The following is a 16,895-nucleotide window of genomic DNA, read 5'->3' as shown; positions in this document are numbered from 1 at the left end:
TCATTTTGAAACCTGGAGGGAGCGGTACTCTAGGAGGGGTCATCATTCGCTCTCTCTTAAGATGGGATCCTAATGCCCCCAAAGTTCTCCCCAAGAAAAAAGTCAAACGAAACTCCAAGAAGAAGAAAAAGACCAGGTCCCCAAGGAGAACTTCTCCAGTGGCGGGACCCTCCTCTTACCAGACACCACCCCGGAAAAAGAAAAGAAGCCCCCAGAAAAAGAAACAGAGAAAAAGTCCCCAGAAAAAGAAAAGTCCACAGAAGAAAACTAGTCGCAAGAGAGGCACTTCGGCCAGGAGGCAACCTTACACTCGCAAACCACGACCTGCCACAGCAGTGACCGCGTCTCCGGCAGCCTCAAGTTCATCCACTTCCACGTTGATGACACCAAGAACTGAAGAGTACTTGGAGACGTTGATCACACCAAGAACTTCTCCGTTGATGACCCCAAGAACTTCCCCAGTGGCAGGACCCTCCAATTTAGTGGCAGTGGCTGCTGCTCACAGAGTATCTTCTCCCAAAATCAAAGTCCAAGAGAGATCGGGCATGTTACAAAGTTTGCTGGATTTGTCCAAGCAAGAACTGGCTCGATTTAGTCCGTTGCGTACCCCTGCACGACGTGTCATGCCTGTCCTGAAGTTGATACGCCGTAAAGACGACCAGTGGCGACGCGTTCCAGTATAAAAAAGGTGTGTGACCAAGTAGGGGTATCAGTGTTTTTGGTGCTCCTGAAGATGTCACCCTCCAGAAAACATCCCTCTTCTAAACAACCCCAAGGAAAGAAAAGGAAAGGACTGCCTCCACGTTTAGTCAAACATGGGGACATGTTATCTGTCCTGTCCAAAGCTTCTCCGCCCCTACGAAAAAAACTCATTCAAACAGCCTCCAAAGAGGTCATCGATAGCGTGTGCGAATGTTGTTTGAACGTCTTGAAAGGTACGATCCCTTTGTCCAAACACCAAAAATAATGCTTAGGCAAACATCGTCACGTTCTTCGCCAAATGGTTCAAAAGAAAATCCCCATTCGTCAAAAGAAGAAGATGTTGGTCCAACGTGGAGAAATTTTACCCCTCTTGTTAGGCCCATTGTTGAAAGGAGTCTTGGGAACCATGTTGGGAGGACTTGTGGGAGCAAGATAAAAAGGCCCTCGGAAGTCCCAAGATCTCAGAATCGACCCTTGACAAACACATGGAAGGACGAAAACTAGCTTTAGTGCCTTACAAACGATGGATGGAATACCATCGGTGGCAAGAACAACACACCCCGCATTTACCTCCCAATCCCCATTTGAGCGAAATGTCCCAGTTACTACAGGAATTGCAGTCCTTGATGGATCGCCAAGATTTGTCCGAAACAGAAAAATCGCAAAAGTACGGTCAACTATTGCAACGACTACAACTCTTTCACTAGAAAGCTTTAGACGAAACAGCTCTACCCACTCTGAAAGATTTTAAGACCTTGATGACAAGTCCAGCACCATCACCAGTACCACCACCACAACTACCAGTGACCAAGACAGAAAAAGAAGAAGAAGAAGGGTTTCAAACTCCACCACAAAAAGTACGGAAGTTAACAACACCACCTACCTTCAGAACTGGATGGATTAAAAAGATGATGACCACCCCTTCTTCATCACAAGAGAAAAAGAAAGTGAAGACAGAAGTGAAGACAGAAGTGAAACAAGAACCGATATCCCCTGTTCCGACATCCTCCTCTGCGACACCTATTGCTGGTCGCACACGCAAAGCATTGCAATCCAAGAAAGTCCCCCAAGAGAAAAGGAGTAGCATCTTCCAAGAGTGGGTACCTTATTAACACACAAACACAAAATGGAAAAAGTGTTAGCTAGCATTTACTACGATCCCTCCCATCCTGCAGGTTACGCAGGAGTACAAAAATTGTATCGTGCTGCCAAAATGCGACTGAAAAGTCTCCGTTTACCTCAAGTGCAACGATGGTTACAAGAACAAGCTACCTACACTTTACACAAACCCATTCGACGCAAGTGTTCCAGAAGTCGCACCCAAGTGGAAGGGATCGATCATCAATGGCAAGCCGATTTAGCTGATGTCTCTCATTTGGCCAGCTACAATCGTGGCTACAAATATTTGTTTTGTGTCATCGACGTCTTTTCCAAATTTGCCTGGGTCGTACCCTTGACTTCCAAATCGAGCAGCGAGTTAGTGCGAGCCCTACAACGAGTGTTGAAACAAAGGGGTCGTCACCCTCTTGGATGGCAAACGGACAAAGGCACCGAATTTCTGAACCAAGGTTTCCAAAAAGAATTAAAGAAACGTGACATTCATTTCTTTACCACCGAGAATCCCGAAACCAAAGCCAGTATCGTGGAACGTTTTCAACGCACTTTGAAAGAACGGATGTGGAAATATTTTACGCATCACCACACTCTGAAGTACATCGACATCTTACCTCACCTGGTGCAAGCGTACAACCAATCTTACCATCGAGGCATCGGACGTGCCCCGCAAGACGTGACTCCCGACAACGAAGTGTTGGTGTTTGAGCGCCTGTTTGGTACGTCCCCGACAAGGGCTGCCCCCAAGAAAAGTGGAGTGTTGACCGTAGGAGATTTGGTACGCATTGGCAAAACCAAACGGACTTTCGACAAAGGTTACTTACCTAACTGGACGACGAATTGTTTCGTGTCACTGGACGCGTGCATGGCCGTCATCCTGCCGCCTATAAATTGGAAGACATGAACGGAGAAGTGCTCAAAGGAACGTTTTACTTACCCGAGTTACAACGTGTCACCAAAAAAGAAGACGACGTGTACGACATCGAAAGCATTCTCGAACGCAGAACCCGTAAAGTGGGCAAACGACGTGTCAAAGAAGTCAAAGTACGTTGGAAAGGATATCCACCCAGTTTTGATTCTTGGATCGACGCTTCGCAAGTCATCGACTATAAAAAGAAGTGACCATCATGCCCTTTCACACAGACGCAGCTACGTCGACCACTCCTTCACCTAGCTCTTCTCTGCAAGATTTACAAAAGCAACCTTTGTGGGTGTGGTGTGGAGAACGTGTGCCTAAAACGCAAATCGTCTTTTTCTGCCAAATCTTCGTGGTGTATTGTGTCATCGGGGCAGACATCGCCAATTTAAGTTTGCAACAAGGAGACAAACAATTGTGGACCATTTTATTGAGCAGCTGCATCGGTTACCTGCTTCCCAATCCCTCCCTGAAATTCTCTTCCAACGGGAACCACGGGAACCTTGTGTCCAGTGCCAGTGTCAGTCACCACTCCAATAACAACAACAACAATAACCCCATTTTGGGCGGAGACACGCCTCTGACGTCCAGTAACCCCTCGGACAGCCACAGAACTCTGGAATTATGAGTCACCAAAACCAATTTTACTTAACCTTACCCAGTGACAGTTTCATTAAGGTGTTTCCCAAGAACACGTTGTGCTGTTACACGGCCAAATTACCTCAGACCATCCCATTAGATCACGAAGCCCATTGGGAAGTGGCTTTAGTAGAAATCATTCACCCGACTCAAGTCCTCAATGTCCTTTCCAATCAAAATTTTTTTGTTGTGGAAGTTCATGACGAGCAAATGCAACAGTGGATGGATAGCAATGTCAAATATGACAAGAAAACCCGTACACAAAAGTACACCACCTATCACTTGTTCATTCCCCCAGGCTATTATTTTAGTGGTCAACATTTGGTGAGCACCATAGCCTCCAGGTTTAATGTCGTGTTTCTGAAAGCTTTGGAAAGTGTCAAAAAAAGTGTCACCCTGGAATACCACAAATCAGCTCGTCGCTTCTTGATGAAATTTGACGGGAGTAAAATCGTGTCCATTTTATTTTGTCCTGAATTGTTTGACATGTTGGGCAGAGACATGGACATGAGAATGGCCATGCTCAAGAAAAACGAATTGCCAGTCATTTACGACAACGAGTCTTTTAGGAAGTTATTTCGTGCCCCGGTAGAACTGAACCAAGGACTGAATTTGATGTTTGTGTACTCCGATGTGGTGGAGTATAACGTGGTGGGACTTACCTCTGTGCCGTTACTGCGTGTCATTCCTTTCAAAGTGGATTCCGCCACGGTCACTGACGAGGAAGGTGGAAACACTTACCACGTCCACCGCGAATTTGTACATCCTCACTATTTGCCTGTCAGTAAGTCTTATTTGGACACCGTCAACATTGCTATAAAAGGAGATCTGGGACAAAATATTCCATTCACCAAATGAAAAGTCACGGTGAAACTCCATTTTCGAAAACGGTTCTCTCACGACTTGTAAGTCATGTATCCAGTGTACCGAGGGGTTGCTCGACAGCGAGGACACGGTTTAGGAGATATGTTAAAATCGGCCTTTCGTTCGGTGGCCCCGGTGTTGAAACCGATGGTGACACACGGATTGCACGCCTTGAAAGATGCGGCATTGACGCAAGGCAAAGAATTTCTCCAAAATGTCATCATCGACAGAAAAAATCCTAAAGAAGCCTTCATGAGGGCAGGCAAAAATGTCTTGCTGCAAACGGGCAAAGACCTTTTGGGCCGACGAGACACACCTATAAATGCCCTGCACGCTACCGAGTCAAGCATTCAGCAAGAGAGAGACGACGAAGAAAACACCCTTTCACCAGACTTCACACGTCTAAAGCTAGAAAGGCAAAGAAAAGAAGAACCGTTCGAGACTTAGACGTTTTCGATTACTGAGTAAGAGAAAAAAATGATGCACCGAGTGTCTTGCGCCTGTTCCAAGTCGGAACTGGATCTGTTTGCCATGCCCCCCCACTATGATGACCATGCAAGAATCCCAGTGGGTGGAATTTCATCCCGTCTCCTCTTTGACGGATTCCGCTCCCATCGAGTTTGAAATGAAAGGACAACCCGAAGATTACATCGATCTGAATAGCAGTTACCTGTATTTGAAAGTGAGAGTGATCAAAACGGAAAACCCCAACACCAATCCAGGAGGCGATGCTAGAGTAGCTCCTGTCAACAATTTCATGCATTCCTTGTTCAGCGAAGTGGACTTGTACTTCAATAATAAACTGGTTATCAGCAGCATGGATATTTACCCATATCGTGCCTACCTGGAAAATCTCTTGACGTAATGAAAAGAAGCCAAGAATACTCATCTGGATGCTTGCGTGGTATGGAAACCTGACACGGCAGGTGTAGGCACGTTTAGTGACACAGTCCTGACAGAAGATGACAATCCTCACAATGTGGGGTTTAACGACCGTCGTAAGAAAATTCTGCAAGAGCGAAGTTTAGAATTGATGGATCGTTTGCATTTGGACATGTGGTTACAAGAAAAGTATTTGCTGAACGGGGTGGATATCCGTCTGAGACTGAATCGTAGCAGTGCCGCTTTCCATTTGATGGCCCATGCCAATGAATACAAAACTATCATTCAAGAAGCTCGACTTTACGTGCGTCGTGTGGAAGTGTTACCTAAAGTGAGAAACGACGTCAGTCAGACGTTGAGCAGAACGACCGCCAAGTATCCGATACGACGCGTAGAAGTGAAAACGTTCACCATTCCTGCTGGACAGCGATCCATGATCGAAGATCATCTGTTCCAAGGACAGTTACCCAAGCGTTTGATTGTTGGTATCGTCAGGAATTCAGCCTTCAACGGAACCCACGATCAAAATCCTTTTGTTTCAACATTACAATGTGTCCAAGATCGAAGTCAGTCGCGACGGCAAGACCTTGTGTATCCGACCCTTTGAGCCTAACTTTGGTGTCGCGAAGAATTATTTGAGATCGTACTTGTCCCTGTACGAAGCCACGGGACAGTTAGGAACCAACATCAGTCACGGTATTTCGTACGACGATTATGCAGGAGGTTATGCTTTGTGGGGTTTTGTTTTCATTCCAATCCAAGGCAGCGACGAGGGACATTTCCACCCTATAAAATCGGGTCAGATTCGTGTGGAACTTCAGTTTGCAAATCCACCTCCAGATCACACAGTGAACGTCCTCCTGTATGCAGAATTTGACAATACCATAGAAATCAACAGTTTGAGAGAAGTCATTCTAGACTATTAGAAGCCATGGAAGACTGTTATCCCTCTTTACCTAGTGGAGAAACTTTGAAGATGGAATGTGAGGAGACCGGGGAAGAAGAATCTCAAGACAAAGACGAAGAAGTTATCATGATGAAGTCAAGATGGCCAGAACAAGAAGCCCATTTAGTCTCCTGTTTTGCCAAACATTTGGTCGAAAAAATGACGGAATTGATCAAGAAAGATTGCTATGGATGTCAAAACGATCATTCCAGTCAAATTCAACACGACAAATATCTCATGTTAAATCAAGAAGAAAAATTGAACGAGTATCTGGACGAAGCTTGGAGTCTCGTCTCGGACGAAGTCGTGTTGCATCAGTGGTATAAAGACTTGCGTGAACATTCTTGTCACCATTAACCACTCAAGAGATCCATCGTATCGAAGCTCTCCTGAATCAGAGTGGGGAGACGAAGCGAAGAAACGGTTATTTGTCAGACATTTTCAAGCAAAAAGTCAGGATCGAATTGATGACTTATTATTACCTGTGAAGAAGAAAAGAAAACACAAAACATGGATACCTGGGAACTTTACTACCTTTTGAACCACAGTTCGTACACTGCTTCTTGGAATCCTGTCGTCTGTGCTAAAGATGAACTCCCTCATCGCAAACCTCAAGACCATCTAGCTTATATCATCAACACGGACGACAGTCATCTCCCAGGAACCCACTGGGTAGCCGTCTACTTTCCTCAAGAAGGATGTGTGGAATATTTCGATTCGTATGGATTGCCCCCTTTGGAGGACGATATCATTGACTTTATGAGAAGAAATGCTCAGACCACCCGATTCAATAATGTGAAATTACAAGGCACAGACTCCTTGGTGTGTGGACAATATTGTGTGTATTTTCTGCATCATCGCAGCCTGGGTTATTCCTTAGAACATTTAGTGACTCATTTTGATCCTCGTTCTTCTTCTAGAAACGATGTGAAAGTAGATCGATGGTTTTGTGACCATTATGCTTATCTTTTGTCTCAAGCTAGGAAACGTAGTGTCCATCAATGGCCTAATGACTTCCATCAGTGGAAATCACAATTTCATTCACAACGTTGTCAACCCTGTTTAAAGTAGAGTGTTAATTGAAAAAAATGTTTGTCATTAGAAAAAAAAATGTATGATGTTATATTGTTGAGTTATTGTTAAAAATCTTAGAGTTGTTTGTTAGTGTTAAGTGATTTTGAATAAAAAATGTTGTGTTTTGAAACAAAAATGCCTTTGTCTTTTGTTTGGCTATAAGAATTTTGATTCATGCTCTTTGACTTCTTACTATCCCTCTCATGACACTCATTGAACGTTCCGGCTCGAAAACCGTGGAAGGATGTTTTCCTTCACGTCCGCGCTTTGACTTTAAAGCCGGGGGTAGCCTCCAGTCTAACCATCCATTGTCGACTCATCCTCCTACGAAGATGTGCTCCAAACTAGCTAAGCTAAACGAAGCCTACGTGAATTTGCATAGGGTCAGACACAGTCTGATACCGAAGCCAGAAGAGATAGAGAATGTGAGAATGCTAAAAGTCACTAAAGACCTGATAGAAGAGCTCTTCAGAGAAGAAGTGAACAGGGAGAAAGAAGAATGGACAGAGAAGTACAGACTTCAGAGACAGCAGCAACAGCAACAACAACAGCAGCAGCAGCAGCAACCTGAACCTGACAGAGGCTTTGTCGATTGTCGTATCGACACCAAAGAGTTCTTCTTCTCTTTCCGAAGAAGCAGACCTATCGTCAGAAAGTCTATCGTCAGAGGACGTCGCATTATTAGAAACTAAAAGATTGATATAGCAAACAAAAAAAAAAAACAGCCCTTTTCAGGGCTACCCAATACTCTAGAAAAGAAATAACGATCCATTTGCCAATGTGTGTAGGTAGAGTAGTGTGAATATAAACACTGACTCTTTCTTTATAGTGTGAGTGTATGTGTTTGTGTATATGATTGTGTGTTTGTAAGTGCTCACGTACGTTTGTGTGGATAGTAGATTAAGATCATGTTTTCTTTTTTGCTGTTTGACGTGTGGGGAGAGTAGATTTTGGGTTTGATTGGATTGCTTTGCGTATGTGGATAGTATATTGAAGTGATTAATGAAAATTTTAAAATTAGTAATGGGTAGTATAAAAAAGTGAGTGAGTGTTTCTTTTAGGTCCGCGCGTTGTTTGGTCATGATCTAGGTAATATCAATTTTGTTTTAGGGGATGTTTTCCTTCACGTCCGCGCTTTCACTATAAATTGAAAATCACTCGGCAGTCTAGCTACCCTTGTTGATTGATCAACACCAGAATGAACACCAGACTAGCAAAACTGCTTGAACGTCATGTACACCTGGAATATGCCAGGCGTATACTGAATGAGCTGGCTGCAGAGGCCATAGTAGAAGAGGGAAGAATGAAAGAGGAGGAGAGAAGAAAGAAAGAAGAGGAGGAGAGAAGAAACAAAGAAGAGGAAGAAAAAGAGAGAGGAACTTTCAGAATCCCAAAGTCAGAAAATTGGGATTCTGAAGCCACTTATCCCGCCTCTGCTCTCCCCTCAAAAAGAGTGAAAAGAGACTGGGGAAGAAGATGTGTGTGTGGTGCCAGGCCTGGAAGGTGCCATCATTAACCAGGTGCCATGGAGTTCAAAAACAAACAGCCCTTTTCAGGGCTACCCAAACCTTTAGAAAAGAAATAACAATCGATTTGCCAATGTGTGTATGTAGAATAGTGTGAATATAAATACTGACTCTTTTTTCCGTGTGTGTGTGTGTGTGTGTGTGTGTGTGTGTGTTTGTTTGTAAGCGATCACGTACGTTTGTGTGGATAGTAGATTATTGGGTTATGTTAGAGCTTAAGTTGGTTTGTGTGGATAGTAAATTTGGGGTTTGATTTTAATGCTTTGCGTGCGTGGATAGTAGATTTTGGGTTTGTTTATTGTTGATTAAGGTATGTGGATAGTAGATCATATGAAATGAGAAAAGTAGGGGATGTTTTCCTTCACGTCCGCACGTTTTAAGTGATGATCTAGGTAATATAACTTTTGGGCTTTAGGGGGATGTTTTCCATCACGTCCGCGCTTTTCGTATAAGAACCCACAGTATTTGTCGTTCAAACCATTCTACAGAGAATAATAAAGAAGATGGCTTCAAACCATCTTGATAAAATGAAAACATTGCAAGACGTCCTGGACAATTTGGAGCAAATGTTAGTGAGGCTAAACGAGGATCACTATTCTTATAGTCCCCATCGAGTGAAGATGGAGATCAACAATTTAAGAAAAGTAAAGGACATGATCAGTGCCCTGATGAAAGAAATAAAGGAGGAGAAGGAGCATGAAGAGGAAAGGATAAGGATGAGAGAATGGAACGAAAAAATTAAAAAAGAAGAAGAAAATGAGAAGAGGAAGAAAGAAGAGGAGGAGAAGCAGAAAGAAGAGAAAAAGGAGGAAGAAAAGAAAGAAAAGAAGAGAAAAAGTGTAGGACAGAAAATAAGAAGCTGGTGGAGAAATAGAAGAAATTAGAAGAAGAAACCCAAAGGCCCTTTTCAAGGCCACCTACATTTCTCGAAAAGAGATAGACTTTCAATTGCCTACCCTTTTTTAATTTTTTTGTTTAAAAAAAAATAGAGACCCCTCCCTGTTTCAATTTTCGTATGTTCCCTTTCCATAGACCCATCAGGTCGGGACCCTATTAAAATAGGGTCCCGACCCTGTTCCATTTTCAAGTCCCCTTGAGGCTAGAGTGACCCAAGACTTTTTCCCCATGTTCAATTCCCTTGAGGCTAGAATGGCCCAAGACTTTTTCCCATGTTCAATTCCCCTTGAGGCTAGAGTTTTCCATGATTTTTTCCCATGTTAAATTTCCATTGAGGCTAGGTTTGCCCAAGGGGTCCTGTAATGCTATTTTCCATTGAGGCTAGAGTTGCCCAAGACTTTTTCCCATGTTAAATTCCCCTTGAGGCTAGAGTGCCGGGCTTGTATTCCCCATGTTAAATTTCCATTGAGGCTAGAGTGCCGGGACCCTGTCTGTAATGCTAATTCCCATTGAGGCTAGGGTGACCCACTTAACTACTCGTGTCCCTTGTTGTATTGTGTTCTTTGAAACTTACCTTTTATTAGGAAACTACAGACACTATACGGCCAATATAGTGCTCACGTGCCATTAATATCTTTACATCCTCGGTAAATCAGGGAAGGGAGGCTTTATAAAACAAAGTTGTATACTTTGAGATTCTTAGTTTTACCGATTTTACTTTGGGCATTACAAATGCATGAGCGATCAAGTAATGAAATAAGTTCAACGATTCTTGTGATCTTTTCTTTGCCTGCATTTTTCATCTAGAATGATGTCTATTGATCTATTTTTGTCTGCATTCTTCATTCGGAATCATGTCTATTGATCTATTGTTTCCTGCATTCTTCATTCGGAATAATGTCTATTGATCTTCTTTTGCATGCATTCTTCATTCGGAATCATGTCTATTGATCTTTTATTTCCTGCATTATTCATTTGGAATCATGTCTATTGATCTGTTATTTGCCTGCATTCTTCATCCGGAATCATGGCTATTGATCTATTTTTTGCCTGTATCCTTCATCTGAATTCAAGTTAATTGATTTGTTCTTCGCCTGCATCCTTAATCCGGAATCATGTCCATTGATCTGTTCTTTGCTGCATCCTTCTTCCAAATTCATGTCCATTGATCTGTTCTTTGCTGCATCATTCTTCCAGAATCATGTCCATTGATCTGTTATGTGCCTGCATTATTCATTCGGATTCATGTCTATTGATATGTTACTTGCCTGCATTATTCATTCGGATTCATGTCTATTGATCTGTTATGTGCCTGCATTATTCATTCGGATTCATGTCTATTGATGTGTTACTTGCCTGCATTATTCATTCGGATTCATGTCTATTGATCTGTTATGTGCCTGCATTATTCATTCGGATTCATGTCTATTGATGTGCTACTTGCACGTGTTCCTCATCCAGAATCAGGTCTATCGAAATGTTATGAATGTTACTGTAACAATGAATTAAATCTGGTAAATTGTCGACCAATTATCTCATTTAACTTTAAATTAAATACCTCTTCATTCTGGCCACTATACTGATTCATTTTTGTTAAGTAAGTTAAATAATAATGACTGTTTTCTGTTCCTAGCAAACTGTAACGTTTTGGTTGTAAAACATTTCTTCTTCAAACTGCGCTCTCCCGGACTTTCGCTCAATCAAGGCATCTCTAAATTTTATGTATGCCATCCCCATCTTTATTTTGACTTTGAATTTGCAAAATTGAATAAATCAAAGAAACCAGTAATTTAAAAGACATCTGTACAGTATCAGTATTTGATTATCTCTACAACTGTTTCCATTTGTATTAAACGTCATTTATTTATTAGATTGATTGCATTAAAAATAAAAGGAATGCCGGTGTTCATAAAGTATACACAATCGTTTAAAAACAATTGTACGCATAACAAGCGTCCTTCAAGTAGTCATAAAGCCCCTTGGTAGGTATGAAGGTAATTCAATATCAGGTTACCCCAGATTATTTAATGCCCGACACTAAAGCCATACACAGTTAAAGGTAAACGATTTACCGCGAACATTGGACGTTGTCATATGTTATAAAAAAATCAGCGATCGAATCCCAATAGCCAGATTAGAACTTATGATTAATTGTGTTTTTTTTAAAGCATGCCGACTGTAAATAAATCCTATCTTTATCAATGGTATACAAAAAACATTAAAGACAAAACAAACTTTGAACACAGAATTAAAAAACAGAAATAAATGACAAGACACAAACTCCATGATTTTCATATTTCTTATACTTATTTTCAAAAGGCAAAGATATGCAGCGTTTTATGAGAAGGGTGCCTTTGAAGAGCGCAATTAATTATGGCGTGAATACTTGTCCCTTAACAAATGTTATCCCGGATGGATCGTTCTTTATTCTTTTTCCCCACAGTGTAGAGAATTAGAGCTCACGCGACCAATCCGTCACGACCATGCAACAGACTACCATTGTAAAACCTGACGTGTTAGGTCAGGCATTGCCTGTTGATGTGAGTAACAGTAGACGGCACTACCTGTGATTCTTTACCCAGAGTGGACAGTAACAAATGGCTCCCTCTGGCAAGTCCTGTAATGAGGATGAGGCGGCCAAGCAGATATGATCATCCCCGACTGTGAAGGCAGATGGCAAGAAATGCGTGGCCAGAATAGGGCATCAGCTCAGGTGCAGGAGGAGCTATCTCCAGATGTCTAGATAATGTCGTCCCACTGGATTGAGACAGGCCTGGACGAGAGAGTGAGGCGACTCTGCGCAACTTGCCTTTCATTTAAATCAAATTCACTCGAAAGTCACGACTCTATTCCCTTCTTCCTTACCAGATTCGTTCAAGTCAGATGGCGATGGTCGATCGGCAAAGCAAAAGGTTAGGATACACTGGAAGTTGTAGCTGCTGACCTGCAAACAGGAATCGCAGGGTATTGGGATGTATTGTTTCGGACCGTAGCAGCAGTGGAACTCGGCATTTCCCTAGGTAACTACGTAGCCCTTTATACGATCACACTGCTCACCTCAGCAGCACGAGGAAGGGGCCAGAAAAGGAGGCCTAAATACTTCCGCTTCACTTTAATCCTGCTCAACATACCACGGCTGACAGGAATTCTTTGCGGTATAAAACCGAGCAAGAAGACAGAGGAGATGCAACTCACCATCGGTGTCTGAAACATACATACATTAGTGTACAGTACACCAGCCGATATACCAGAGAGAACAGCTCTTGTTAGTTACTGTTGTTGAAGTTGTGGTCTTAACGCCATATTTCAGCACATGATTGACCAAACATGTCGGCCAGTGCAACTGTTGGCGGAAGAGCGTGGAGAAAACTAGGAAAACATCATCAACCAACAATAAGCTACTGGCAAGCTTTATCAAATGCCCTAGTTGGTATAGAACTGGTTAGATTCAGCATACAAACAGCAGTTCTGAGTTACACTCGCCTAGCTGAGGAAGGAAAAATGGCCGAGTTAGGATCCGGCTACATCATCTGCGGTGGCCAAAGTAAAGACAAGGGAGGTGAAGCTAGATTTGGTATTGACATCAAATCACAGCTAGTTAGTGTTATGTATATCAATATTTTATAAACCTGTTTTATTCATTACCATAAATTGTAGTGATCATCTAAGAAGAAAATATTAATTGTTTATTTTGTACGCAGATATAGAGTCTATTTTAAAACACTAAGAGTGCCTCTAAATTGCATAAGATCTATAAATAGATGATATAAAAGTTTCTAATAATAAACATGTTTCCGAGTTTGGAGTTATTTATAGTTGGCTAGTTAAAGTCAGGCGTTTGAGTACTGTGACGTATGTCATGTGGTTAAATATTGTAAAATTTTAAATTGAGTTGTAAATTCTGTCACGTGGGGTATATTGCGACATATTGGAGGTTTACAGGAGCGCTCTACATATATTGTGAACTTCTGAGAAAGTGGCTGGTGTATGGCGAAGTTGTTCCCATTTGTAGCATGCAAAATGGAGAGAATATTGGTATTCCTGTATATTACTTTAATGTACTGTAGCTAAACTTTCATTGGAGATTGTGCTTGTAGAAATCGTACATGATCTAAGTACACAGCTAACTAAAATGACTTCTTCCTTGTTCAAGAAACATAAGCCTGAACTAGTCTAGAGTAAACTATCTTTAGCAGTCATTAAAATTGGAAAATAAATTTTGCCAGCCTAGACAATACCAGCTTCTAAAAGTCCAATGAATGAATTACCAAATATATAAAATTTGGAAAAGTTATCGGCTCTTTTTTTTACAATTTACCTCTGAAGTCCAGGAAGTTAAAGTGACCAAGGAGAGCCAGCAGTTTAAAAAAAGTGCACATCTTTTGTAAGGCTAAGTCGTAACCATATTATACTTATCAATCATACAGCAAAATAAATGAAATTATAAGTTCTTTTAAACAAACTTAAGATATACAAGATATTTTATAAATAGCCAGTATATCCGGTGAGGAAAACCGGGAAAATTCGTTTAAATTAAAATCTAAATTTATGCAAAATACAAATCTGTAGAGTGCAAACATATTAGGACAGAACTCAGCAATTAATTGATTCCTCATTCGGATTCATTCCTATTTCGGATTCCATTTTGGGCTATTATTTCCTATCTTATTGTTGCAACATCAGTCTGCAGATGAATTTAATGCCGTGTTTTGATATTGTTTGAAAGGAAACATTTGTTTAGATTATTCGCTGGAATTACAAAGTGCACATAAGACTAAATATTATTCTATGACCATTGTGAATTACTGAAAGGAGTTCTGGATAATGACATTGTGATACTTCAGTACTGTTGGCGGACTAGTACATTCGAGTATCTAAAATTCATTGGGAACATCTGATTCATTTGGACTTGAATATAACTCTGCAGGATTATTTTGGATTCAATTCATACTACTTAACGTTTCTTTTAAATTTTCATTTTATAACTTTGATAATTAAATTTTGTATAAATTATGCTGTATTTGCATTTTTACGTTGCTTAGTTTGTGACAATAGAGTCCTAACAGTTAGCAAGATCACAAATCTCCCAAAGGGTCCTAATCACAGACTAATGCAAATGAGACTCCTACTGTCAGGACAAAGACTGCGCCTATGCACCCAGCATTGCAAACCCTGATGAGATCATGTGCAAATTTTATGTAGACCTGGAATTATTTATTGCACAATACTGAATTGAGAATAACTCGTCATCTATGGTGAATTTAATGCTAAAATCACCATATATGGCGCGGTGTAACTTACATAAATGACGTTGGCAAATGCAACAACGGACTGCTCCTACTGAGAAATTACGCTCATAATCACCAACACTGTCTACCACCTCCCAAACGGGAAGACAACGTCTTGGAAGCAACGAAGCTCAAGCACCATCTTCTTATTGCCTACGTCATAGATAGGAGAAGAATCACGCATGATGTTCGATGGTCTAGGGCCAAGAGAAGTGCAGAACGCTGAACTTACCTCATGCTCATTATCTGGATGCATCTAACAGACATCTACAAGACAAAAATGAGACCAGAAAGCTAAATGTTGTCAGGAGAATGTGAAACAGACGTTTGTCGTCTAACTGTACATCTAACTGGATACAAGCGCTATAAACTTCTAGAATGTCGAGGAAAACTGGGCATCATTTGAAAGACTCAAAACCCTCAGTCACTCCACACGATAACGTTAAGATTGGCTACTTGAGAACAGATACTTCATAAAGAGAACATCTGCTACTGATAACCCATTTAGAAGACATCATTTCATCATCTAAGAAGGCAATAACCCATTTAGATGAGATCGTTTCATCATCTAAGAAGGAAACAGTCAACAACATCAAGAAAACTGTACAATAAAAACTTATACCTGCAAGACTCGTGGCTGAGCATTATGACAAAGTGAGTTCATTCCAACGGAGACAGAAAAGACATTAAATATTTCTATGATGCTGTGAAGACAATATATACGCCACAGTCATCATGAACATCTCCAATAATGAATGCAGAGAGCGCCATGCTGCTCAATGAGAAAGAAAAGATTCTTCGAAGAACATTTTAACAGCTTGTGAGTCTATCTGTTTTTGAGAGACGTGGGTGGCCCTGAAAAGGGCCTTTTTTGGTGTAGGGGTGAGTTTAAGCAATCATCTTTAACTGTCTTAAGCCTTTTGACACGGCCGAGGCCTACTTCTGGACTGCGTACTGTTGATGATGATGATGATTTGGTTGAAATCACTAAGGGTGGCACCATAGGCTTAGTCACAGGGTTGGAGTGTTTAGCTCGGGAAGGTCGTATTCTCTTCGGTCGTGATAAAGAAGTCTGATACATTTGTTTCAGACTTCTTAACTCCGCTAAAATGTCTAACAGTACCGTGACCGTTTGATTTTCACCCTCTTGTTTATTTGCTGCTACTTCTTCTTGTTGTTTTTTTCTGACCTCGTACGTGTCACGGAAAAAAATACAACGGTAAACTGGTATATGGGTAATACCTAGCATCTTTAGTAAATTCCCTAAACAGCACATGCTGTATTCTGTATATGTGTATGTAATTAATACTGTATTCTGTATATGTATATGTAATTAATACTGTATTCTGTATATGTATATGTAATTAATATTGTATTCTTGACCTTTGATTGTGATTGAGGGTAGAGCTTTGGCCTATCTGATATTTGAATTTTTTTTTACAGATGTTTACTTAGATTTGAGTTCAATGTTTACGATTACATGCGAACTTAGAAAAGTGAAATTAACATTTATTGGATGAGGTAAACACATATTCATTCCTGTTTTAAGTTTAGTATGCGAATAATTTACTAATGTTTTCAGATATAAATTTGAGAGATAATTACGTTAAATTATTCGTTGGAATAGCAAGACTTCATGAACATCGCGACGAATCTCTCTGGGGAATCTAAGTGTGCTATGCTCTTTCAATGGCATCCATGGATGACCGTGTCAAAGTCTTTTGTCAGGTCAATTTATTTCGCAAATAGGTTCGAGTTCTTGTTCTTGGCATTTCTGCTTGTGTTGATAAGCTACAAACACCATGTAGGTGGTCTCTCGTACTTTCTCTGAAGCCACACTACTTTCTGGATGCACAGTTGTGGCAAGTATTTTTGCTGACTATTCACAGCACAGAGATCCCTATGGTTGTAGCATAATTGTCTCTTGCCTTTGTGTTAGTACAAGTGTGCGATGTATGTATTCTTGTACTCCTGTGGTTTTGTTCACTGAGTTCACATTGACTTGGAGAGATGAGTAAGTTTCTGTGCCGTATGAAAGCCTCGGGCTT

Source organism: Sinohyriopsis cumingii, chromosome 5 (assembly GCF_028554795.1).
Source record: "Sinohyriopsis cumingii isolate HCF-2022 chromosome 5, ASM2855479v2, whole genome shotgun sequence".
NCBI classification, from domain to species: domain Eukaryota; kingdom Metazoa; phylum Mollusca; class Bivalvia; order Unionida; family Unionidae; genus Sinohyriopsis; species Sinohyriopsis cumingii.
The sequence above is the reverse complement of the archived record's forward strand: the minus strand, read 5'-3'. Positions refer to the sequence as shown.